We start from the raw sequence: 11,225 nt of genomic DNA, 5'->3' as shown, positions 1-11,225 counted from the left end.
GTCTGGATGGATGTTCATGTAGGTTTAAGAAAGGGAGGTGATTTTATTTTATTTTTTTAAAAGATTTTATTTATTTAAAGATTTTAAAGGTTTTACTTATTTGACAGAGAGAGGCACAGCGAGAGAAGGAACACAAGCAGGGGGAGTGGGAGAGGGAGAAGCAGACTCCCTACAGAGCAGGGAGCCCGACGTGGGGCTCGATCCCAGGACCCTGGGATCATAACCTGAGACGAAAGCAGATGCTTAGCAAGTGAGCCACCCAGGCGCCCCTGAGGAGGTGATTTTAATGTTAGACAGAGTAGGTTTGAGGTATCTATTGTGTATTAAGAGATTTTTAGTAGCCACCGTGTTTATGAGTCTTGGCCTCATGTGTGAAGAGAAGTCTGAGTTTAGGAATAACTGGCATATAAATTTGGAAGATATATAAAATATAATAAAATTCCATATAAAAATGGAAGAGTTCAAATTCTTGGAGAGGAAGGACAAAAATCCTCTTTATGGCTCACAGTACAGAGCCTAAAATGCAGAAGATGCTCCAGAAATATTTGTTGCATAGATGAATGAATAGATACTTATTTTTAAATTAAATTCTCTCTTGTGTCTTGTATGCTGGAATTCACGGGAGTTAGACATATAGCTAAGGTGTGGAATTTCATGACCTATTTAAAGACAGCCGGATAATACTCTCTATCTATGGCAGATAGAGCTTTGTGCAGTGAACAAACAGTAACCTTTTAGTTTTTTTCTATTTCTGGGTTGTTGAGGGTGAGAGAGAAGGCCACCTGGAGCCTGGGTTGCACTGATTGCCAAACCACCACGATGTCTACCAGTTAATTTTACCCTGATTAGGCCAGAACTGGGTAAATGAGTGTTTCATCTTGCATTTTTCCACATAAGCAGATGTCTTTACCCACAGACAAATTTAGAATACAGTGTGGTTTTAAAGAAAAGGGAGGTTATTTTTCCAGTTAGGAAAAAGGTGGCTGCTTATCATCATTCTTAAAGACGTGTTTATTTTTTTAAAACATGGGTAACAAATTCCAGCTCTTCCAAGATGCCTTGCTAGATCTTGCCAGTTGGAATTAATCTTTATCCACCATTTACGCTCATATTATTTGTTTTGGAAGCTGCATGATACATTGGAAAGAGCATGGAATTTGGAGTTGAGTACTCGTGGGTCCTATCTTCCTGTTGGTAGTTATGCAACTGCTCTGAATCTCACTCTTCTTGTCTGTAAATTACCAACAATGATGCATGTTGGAGTTGAATGGGGGGGCTGTTAAACAATATTGTTTCCCATTTCTAAGTTCCAAACCCAGAGAGATGGATACAGGAGATACATTGACATAAAATACTAGTGGTTCCTCCCTAGTTCATCAATGCGTGTTCTGCAGGGGATCGAAGAGAAGCTGCTAGTGTGAGTCATATACTCTTTTTTTTAGGTTAGAGTAGAAATGGGGAATAAGTATTCCCTCATAAGAATACCTACGTTAAGGCTTATCTATCTGAAGGTCTAGAAGTAGCATATGAGGGGAGTGAGTAGTACGGGAGAGGGATAGGGAGGTTAGAGCCTGTCTTTTTTTCCTTAGTGCTCTTTAGAGCACTGAGTATAGGGCTATAATATAGTAGATTATCATTTGATGTTTGTTGAATTGAGTTAGAAACAAATCTCACTTTTTGATTAATATTACATGTTGAGTTTCTTTCCAGAATTATTGCACTTCCTTTCCCATATGATCTCTAGACATTATAGGTCTATACAATTCTTCTATTTTTTTACTTAAAAGTAATTTATAATCTGGTGTATATATATGTATATATACATATATAAAATATGTGTATCTACATATATAAAAGTTCAAAAATCAAAAATATATAGCTTGATGAATTATGACAAATTGGATACACCTATGTAACTATTACTCAGAGGAAGCAATAGAACACTACAGCATCCTTGAATACTCTTTTTTTTTTTTTTTTAAGATTTTATTTATTTATTTATTTGACAGAGAGAGACACAGCGAGAGAGGGAACACCAGCAGGGGGAGTGGGAGAGGGAGAAGCAGGCTTCCGCCGAGCAGGGCGCCCAATGCGGGGCTTGATCCCCGGGCCCTGGGATCACGACCTGAGCCGAAGGCAGACGCTTAACGACTGAGCCACCCTGGCGCCCCCTAGAATACTCTCCTGAGTCTCCTTCCAGAGGTAACCATTAGCTGTATTGCTAACTCTTCTATTAGTGCTGTCTCTTTTTGAAGTGTACGTGTGTGGTCTTATTCTGCTCAGGTTATGTATATATACTACATCTATGTTGTTTTGTATAGAATGTGTTCATTTTTATTTGCTGTAGCATTTTCCATTGTATGAATGTATCACCATTTATTTCTCCATTCTACTGTTGATGAACATTTGGATTGTTTCCAATGTTTTGCTATTATTACTAAAATTGCTGTGAAGACTCTTGTACATTTTTTGTATATTTATCTTGGGTACATACTTAGAAATAAGACTTCATGGACACCGGGTAAGTGAATATTTAACTTTGATAGATAATACAAAAACAGTTTGCCAAAGTGTACCAATTTACATTACCACGAGATTGTATGAGAACTCGTTTGATTCACATCATCATCAACAGTGGATAATCTCAGTCTTCTTATTTGCTGCTCTGCTGATATGTAGTGATATCTGATTGTGGTTTAAATTTGCATTACCTGGGGCGCCTGGGGGGCTCAGTCGTTAAGCGTCTGCCTTTGGCTCAGGTCATGATGCCAAGGTCCTGGGAAAGAGCCCTGCATCGGGCTCCATGATCAGCGGGAAGCCTGCTTCTCCCTCTCCCACTCCCCCTGCTGGTGTTCCCTCTCTCGCTAACTCTCTCTGTCAAATAAATAAAATCTTAAAAAATTTGCATTTACCTGATGATTAATGAAGTTAACCAAACATTCTTCATGGGTTCTATTGGTCATTGGCATTCTGTCATGTGCAGTTTCTGTTCATGTTTTTCATTTATTTTTATGAGGTTATCTGTATTTTTTTACTAATATGTAGTCTAATTTATAACTCATTTTCTATGATTAATGCTTTTTTATGTCCTAGCTTAATAAATTGTTGTCTATCTCAGGACATCAAGATACATACCAATGTTATCTTCTGCCAGCTTCCCCTCTCCTTTTTAAATATACATCTATATTCCACCTGGAATTGATTTTTTGTGTGTGGTATGAGATATGGCCCAGGTTCATTTTTCATTTGGATATCCAGTTGATCAGGACTCTTTATTAAATTTCCTCATTGTTCATTAGTACCTCCTTCATCATAAATCAAGAGTCTGTATATATAAATTTGTTTCTGGACTAATTTATTCCATTGTTCTTTTGATCTATTCTTACCTTAATACCACAACGTCTTAATAGCTATAGATTTAAGATGTCTTAATACCTTGGGGCATAAATCCTCCAGTTTTTCGTCAAGATTATCTTGGCTGTTCTTGATCCACAGCATTTCCATGCAAATTTTAGAATTATCTTGTAAATTCCTACAAAAAATCTGCTGGGATATGTTTTATTTTGGAATAATTTTATACTTACAGAAATGTTGCATGAGAAATACAATGAGTTCTTGTATATCCCTCATCCAGTTTCTCACATTGTTAACATCTTTTATTACTATGGTACGTTTATCAAAACTAAGAAACTGACATTGATATATTACTATCAACTAAACTTCAGACTTTATTTGGATTTCACTAGTTTTTCCATTCATGTCCTCTCTTTCCCCAGGACTCAAGTCTTGCGTCTAGTGGCCATGGCTCTCTAGTCTTTTCTTTACCATGATGTTGTCCCAGTCTTTGTTTTTCCCTCATGATTTTGACAGTCTTAAGGAGTACTGGCCAGTTATTCTGTAGAATGTCCATAATCTGAAGTTTTCTGTTGTTTTTCTTATGATTATTCTGGAGTTTTTGGAAAAAACACAACAGAATTGAAGTACCCTTCTCATCACATTCTATCAGGGGATACATGATATACACATGGAATTGCTGGTGATGTCAGCCTTCATCAATTGGTTAAAGTACTGTTTGCTAGGTTTCTCTATTCTAAGTTTATATTTTTCCACTTTTTACTCTGTTCTTTGGGAATGAGTCATTAAGTCTGGCCTACCCTGGAGGTGGTGGTGATGGTGGGGAGGGCATCAAGATCCACCTCCTGTAGAATGCCCTATATTCATATATTATTTAGAATTCTGATGTCAGAAAATATGTATGTATGTATGTATTCATTTAATCAATCATTTATTTATATCAGTATGGATTCCTGTATATTTACCTTATCCTTTTTTATAATCCATGCCACTTTGTTTATTTTGTTGCTCAAATATTCCAGCTTTGGTCATGGGGAAACTTTTCAGCTTGGTCCCTGTGTCCCTTGGATGACCTATACGTTTGTTTGTGGAGAACTTCCTTACGTTTTTGGCACTACAAGATGATCTGGGCCCATCTTTTATATTCCCTGACCCAGTCCTAGAATCAGTGATTTATTCAATGAGCCTTTGTTCCTTTTATTGGAGAATGGTATTTAGAAATCAATGGTCATTGGGTGTGCTTATTGTTACCATTGTTTCTAGGCCCTTTCAGTGGGCAGTGCTAGCATATATATAATATATTTATATATGTATACACAAATATATGTATATATGTGTATGTATCTGTGTATCTATGAATACTAACCCATGTGTACATGTACATCTATAAGTGTTCTGTATCTATTTGTATACATAATATAATATATATACATATATATTATATATATATATATATATATATATATATATATATATATAAAGCTAAACATGAGTTTATACTGATATCTCATTTAGTACTACCAGGTACCTTCTAGCTTCCCTTGCTTGCTTATCTATAATCCTCCCCGGGTGAGCAACCTGGTATTCAGCATTATCTATTTACCTATTTGTTCAACCCTAGTATGTAAGTAAAGGAATTTCAGAAGTGTTAATCTGTATCTCTATCTCTATGAGAAAGAAATTCATCAACTAGAGTACAGTGATTATGTACAGTTCCTTTTTTCTATCGTTTTATAGGTTTTATTTTTTTTAAGATTTTATTTATTTACTAGAGAGAGAGAGAGAGAGAGCATGAGCGAGGTGAGGAACAGAGGGAGAAGCAGGCTCCCCGCTGAGCAGGGAGCCCGACACAGGGCTCCATCCTGCCACTCTGAGATCAGGACCTGAGCTGAAGGCAGCTGCTTAACCGACTGAGCCACCCAGGCGCCTCTGGTTTTGTAGTTTTTAGTCAAAACATCATTTTTCAGATGGTTGGTTCCTTTTTTTTTTTAGTTTGCACATAGTAAAGTTCACTCTTTGTAATATATAGTTCCATGAATTTTAACAAATGCATAGAGTCCTGTGTCTAACCCCAGAACAGCTCCTTTACCCAAAAAGTTCCTCTGAAAGTCCCTTTGCAGTCAAGCATTCTCCCTTCCCTGACCTCTGGCAACCACTAATCTGTTTTCATTCCTTATAGTTTTGCCTTTCCCAATATGTCATATGAGTGAAATCATACACTACGTAGCCTCTTGGGTATAACTTCTTTCACTTAATACAATGCATTTCAGATTCATCCATGTTGGTGTATAAATCAAAAGCTCATTTCTTTTTATAGCTGAATCGTATTTCATTGGATGGATGTGCCGTAGTTTATTCCTTTGTTAAAGGATGTCTTGGATGCTTCCAGGTTTTTTTTTTTTTTTTAAGTTTATTTATTTAAGTAATCTCTACACCCAATGTGGGGCTTGAATTCATGACCCTGAGATCAAGAGTTGCTCACTCTTCCAACTGTGCCAGCCAGGCACCCTGGAGGCTTCCAGTTTTTAGCAATTAGAAAAGAAGCTGCTAGAAACATTCACACACAGGCTTTTGTTTAGACATGCATTTTCAAGTCACTTTGGTGAATTCCTAGGAGTGTGATTGCTGAGGATTATGGTGAGTCTATTTTTAACTTCATAAGAACTGCTAAATGTTTTCCAAAGTGGCTGTATCACTTTGCATTCCCACCCGCATTGAATGAGAGTTCCTGTTCACCTGCGTTCTTGCCGGCATTTATTGTCAGTTTTAGGATTGAAGCCTTTCTAATAAGTGTGTAGTGATAGCTCATTGTGGTTTAAATTTGCATTCCCCTAACAGCATATGATGTTGTTTATCTGTTCTTTTCATTTTCATTTTTCATTTAACAACTATATATCTTCTTCAATGAAGTGTCTGCTCAGATCTTTTGCCCATTTTAAAATTGGATTCTTTTTCTTTTTCTGAGTTTTAAGAGTTCTTTACATATTCTGGAGACAAGTCCTTTGTTAGACATGTGATTTAAATATATTTCATCTGTGGCTTGTCTTTTCATATTCTTGACCATGCCTTTCACAGAGCAAAGTTGTAATGTTAATAAAGTCCAACTTCTCATTTTTTTCTTTTGTAGATTGTACATTTGATGTTTTATTAAAAAATACATCACTAAAGGCAAGTCATGCAACTTTTCTCCTGTTTTCTTCTAAAAGTTTTAAACTTTATGTTTTATATTTAGTTCTGTGATTCTTTTTGAATTAATTTTTGTGTAAGGTATGAGTTATGTGTCTACATTCTTTATTTCTATATGGGCACCCAAGTATTTGAGCAGCATTTGCTGAAGAGACTTTTTTTTCCTCAATTGAATTGCATTGGTCCCTTTTCAAATACCAGCTTTGTGGCTCTTCATTTTGTTTGTTGGGATTCTGATTGGGAGTATATAAAATCCATAGATAACTTTTGACAGAATTGACATCCTTATAATGAGCCTTCTCATCTACAAATATGGTTTATCTTTACATTTATTTAGTTCTTTAATTTATATCAATATTTTTCGGTGTAATGTTCTTGCATATAATTTTTGATGCCATAGTTAGTATTGAATTTCATTTTCTAATTGTTTGTTTCTTGTATATAAACATGCACTTGATTTAAAAAGAATATTGGTTTTCCGAGAAACAAACTGAGACTTCTAGAGGGGAGGAGGGTGGAAGGATGGGTTGGCCTGGTGATGGGTATTGAGGAGGGCATGTATTGAATGGAGCACTGGGTGTTGTGGGCAGACGGTGAATCATGGAACACTGCATCAAAAACTAATAGTGTAATGTATGGTGATTTACATAACATAACAAAATAAAATTAAAAAAAATCCTGAGAAGCCATTAAAAAAAATACTGGTTTTGCATCCAGCAACTTTCCAAATGAATTTCTCATACATTATTTCTCATAGTTTAATTCTCTTAGTTTTTCCAGAGATTTAAAAGAAATTTTGACCACAGAGAGATTTTGTTTGTGAATAGTGACAAGTTTATTTTTCTTTCATTCTAATCTTTAATCATTTCGTTCTTCTCCTTTTTCTAATCTTACTGCGTTGGCTACAGCCCACCGTGCAATTCTGAATAGAAGTGCTGAGAGCACATCTCATTGTCTCAAGGGGAAATCTTTCAATACTAAAATATTTAATACAGTGTTTCCTATGGATTTTTTAAAAGATAAATTTTATCAGGTTAAGTAAATTCCTATTTATTCCCAGTTTGCTAAGAGTTTTTAGTCACAAATACATGTTGAATTGTTTTCACTGCTTTTCTGCATTTATTGAGGTAATCGTATAATTGCTATCACTATCTTTTGTTAATTGGTGAATTGCTTTGATTGATTTTTGAAAGTTAAACTAACCTTTGATTCCTGGCACAATCCCCTCCTGATCACATTGTATATTCTTTCCATCTATTCCTGGATTAGATATGGAATTTAGTTAAGAATTTTTGTTTGTACATTTATAAGGGATATTGGTTTGTATTTTTCTTTTTTTGAATATTTTTGTCTGGTTTTGGTATGTAGGCAATACCATCCTCTTTAAATGAGTAGGAAAGCATATTTTTTTTTTCTCTTTGTTACCTTAAAGATTTGAGTAAGATGGCTACTATTACTTCTTTAATTTTTTTGGTAGAGTTTACCAGTAAAATAATCTGTATCTGGAGGTATTATAGTCTACCTGTCTGTCTCTCTTTCTCTCTCAATTTCTCTCTTTGTGTGTGAAGATTTTTCATTATGAATTTAATAGAATTTAAAATTTTTTTATAATACTCATATTTATTAGTATAAAGTTGTTTGTAATCCTTTTATTAATATTTATAGGATGTATACTGATGCCTGCATTTTCATTCTTAATATATTGGTAGGTTGTGATTCCTATCTACTTTTTTCTTGGATAGGCTTACTAGAGGTTTATTGATTTTATTCATCTTTTTAATAAACCAGTTTTTGGCTTTATTGATTCAATTGTGTATTTGTTTTATATGATATTGTTAATTTCTGCTTCTGTCTTCATTACTTTTTCTCCCATTTAAATGATTTTTTTCCTTCTGGCTTGTTGAAATGGATATTTAGACAATTGTTTTTAACCTTTATTTTTTCCTAATAAATGAATTCAAGACTATAAATTTTCCTCTAAATTCAACTTTAGCTGCATCTTATAAATTCTGAAACATGGTTTTTGTTTACCATTTAGTTGAAAATATTTTCCAATTTCTATTATGATTTCTTCCTTGTTCCATAAGTTGTTTAGAAATAAATTGCTTAAGTTCTTAAAATCACATCTTAAAATAATCTTTTTGTTATGATTTCTAACTTAATTCTACTACATATTTCAATATACTGTCTTGACTTACTAGTTTCTCATACCAATTAGTTCTTTTACCATTTTCCAGATAATGTAAGGACCTCAGAACATTTTAATTCCATTTTCTCCCTCCCACTTTTTGTTATTATTGCCATGTATTTTAATTCTATGTATTTTTAACCTCGCAGACATTATTTCATACATTCAGTATTAACTTAGATGTACTTACATTTCTACCCTTTCTATTGCTCTTTATTTCTTCCTGAATTTTTATGCTATCATCTTGTGCTTTCTTCCTGAGGTACTCGCTTTAATTTTTTATTTAATGTAGGTCCATTTTATTGGTTTAAAAATTTCTCTTTGCCTTTGCTTTGATGAACATTTTTGTTGGAAATAGATTCTAGATTAGCATTTAGTAACTAGTTATTTTCTTCCAGCACTTGTAGTTTTCATTATTGTCAACTGGATTCATTGTTTCTGTGAAGTAGTTAGGCCTTAGTCTTTTTTTTTTTTTTAAGATTTTATTTATTTATTTGACAGAGCGAGAGAGCACAAGCAGGGGGAACAGTAGAGGGAGAGGGAGAAGCAGGCTCCCCGCCAAGCAGGGAGCCCAATGCGGGGCTCAATCCCAGGACCCTGAGATCATGACCTGAACTGAAGGCAGACGCTTAACCATCTGAGCCACCCAGGCGCCCCCAGGCCTCAGTCTTATTGATTCTCTTAAAAGAAAATAATTCTTCCCACTGCCCCCCCCAAACCCCTTCCTCCTGCTCCGGTTGCTTAAAAATTCTCTTTGTGTTTGGTTTTCAGCACTTTCACTATCATTTGTAGATATAGTTTTCTTCAAATTTATCGTGATTAGGATTTTTTATTTTTTTATTGTTAGGTTAATCACCATGCATTACATCATTAGTTTTTGATGTAGTGTTCCATGATTCATTGTTTGTGCATAACACCCAGTGCTCCATGCAGAATGTGCCCTCTTTAATACCCATCACCAGGCTAACCCATCCCCCCACCCCCTCCCCTCTAGAACCCTCAGTTTGTTTTTCAGAGTCCATCGTCTCTCATGGTTCCTCTCCCGCTCCAACTTACTCCCCTTCATTCTTCCCTCCTGCTATCTTCTTCTTTTTCTTTTTTCTTATATATGTTGCATTATTTGTTTCAGAGGTACAGATCCGTGATTCAACAGTCTTGCACAATTCACAATGCTCACCATAGCACATACCTACCCAATGTCTATCACCCAGCCACCCCATCCCTCCCACCCCCCACCCCTCAGCAACCCTCAGTTTGTTTCTTGAGATTAAGAATTCCTCATATCAGTGAGGTCATATGATACATGTCTTTCTCTGATTGACTTATTTCACTCAGCATAACACCCTCCAGTTCCATCCACGTCGTTGCAAATGGCAAGATCTCATTCCTTTTGATGGCTGCATAATATTCCATCGTGTATATATACCACCTCTTCTTTATCCATTCATCTGTCGATGGACATCTTGGCTCTTTCCACAGTTTGGCTATTGTGGACATTGCTGCTATAAACATTGGGGTGCATGTACCCCTTCGGATCGCTATATTTGTATCTTTGGGGTAAATACCCAGTAGTGCAATTGTTGGATCATATGGTAGCTCTATTTTCAACTGTTTGAGGAACCTCCATACTGTTTTGAGAGTGGTTGCACCAGCTTGCATTCCCACCAACAGTGTAGGAGGGTTCCCCTTTCTCTGCATCCCCGCCAACATCTGTTGTTTCCTGACTTGTTAATTTTAGCATTCTGACTGGTGTGAGGTGGTATCTCATTGAGGTTTTGATTTGGATTTCCCTGAATCTGAGCGATGTTGAGCACTTTTTCATGTGTCTGTTGGCCATTTGGATGTCTTCTTTGGAAAAATGTCTGTTCATGTCTTCTGCCCATTTCCTGATTGGATTATTTGTTCTTTGGGTACTGAGTTTGATAAGTTTTTATAGATTTTGGATACTAGCCCTTTATCTGATATGTCATTTGCAAATATTTTCTCCCATTCTGTCGGTTGTCTTTGTTTTGTGGACTGTTTCCTTTGCTGTGCAAAAGCTTTTTATCTTGATGAAATCCCAATAGTTCATTTTTGCCCTTGCTTCCCTTGCCTTTGGCAATGTTTCTAGGAAGAAGTTGCTGTGGCTGAGGTTGAAGAGGTTGCTACCTGTGTTCTCCTTTAGGATTTTGATGGACTCCTGGCTCACATTTAGGTCTTTCAACCATTTGGAGTCTATTTTTGTGTGTGGTGTAAGGAAATGGTCCAGTTTCATTGTTCTGCATGTGGCTGTCCAATTTTCCCAACACCATTTGTTGAAGAGACTGTCTTTTTTCCATTGGACATTCTTTCCTGCTTTGTCAAAGATGAGTTGACCATAGAGTTGAGTGTCCATTTCTGGGCTCTCTATTCTGTTCCATTGATCTATGTGTCTGTTTTTGTGCCCATACCATACTGTCTGGATGATGACAGCTTTGTAATAGAGCTGGAAGTCCGGAATTGTGATGGCACCAGCTTT

Source organism: Callorhinus ursinus, unplaced genomic scaffold (assembly GCF_003265705.2).
Source record: "Callorhinus ursinus isolate GAN/ISIS: 27379988/994484 unplaced genomic scaffold, GSC_fseal_2.0 scaffold44, whole genome shotgun sequence".
Lineage (NCBI taxonomy): Eukaryota > Metazoa > Chordata > Mammalia > Carnivora > Otariidae > Callorhinus > Callorhinus ursinus.
Note: the sequence above shows the minus strand (reverse complement) of the source record.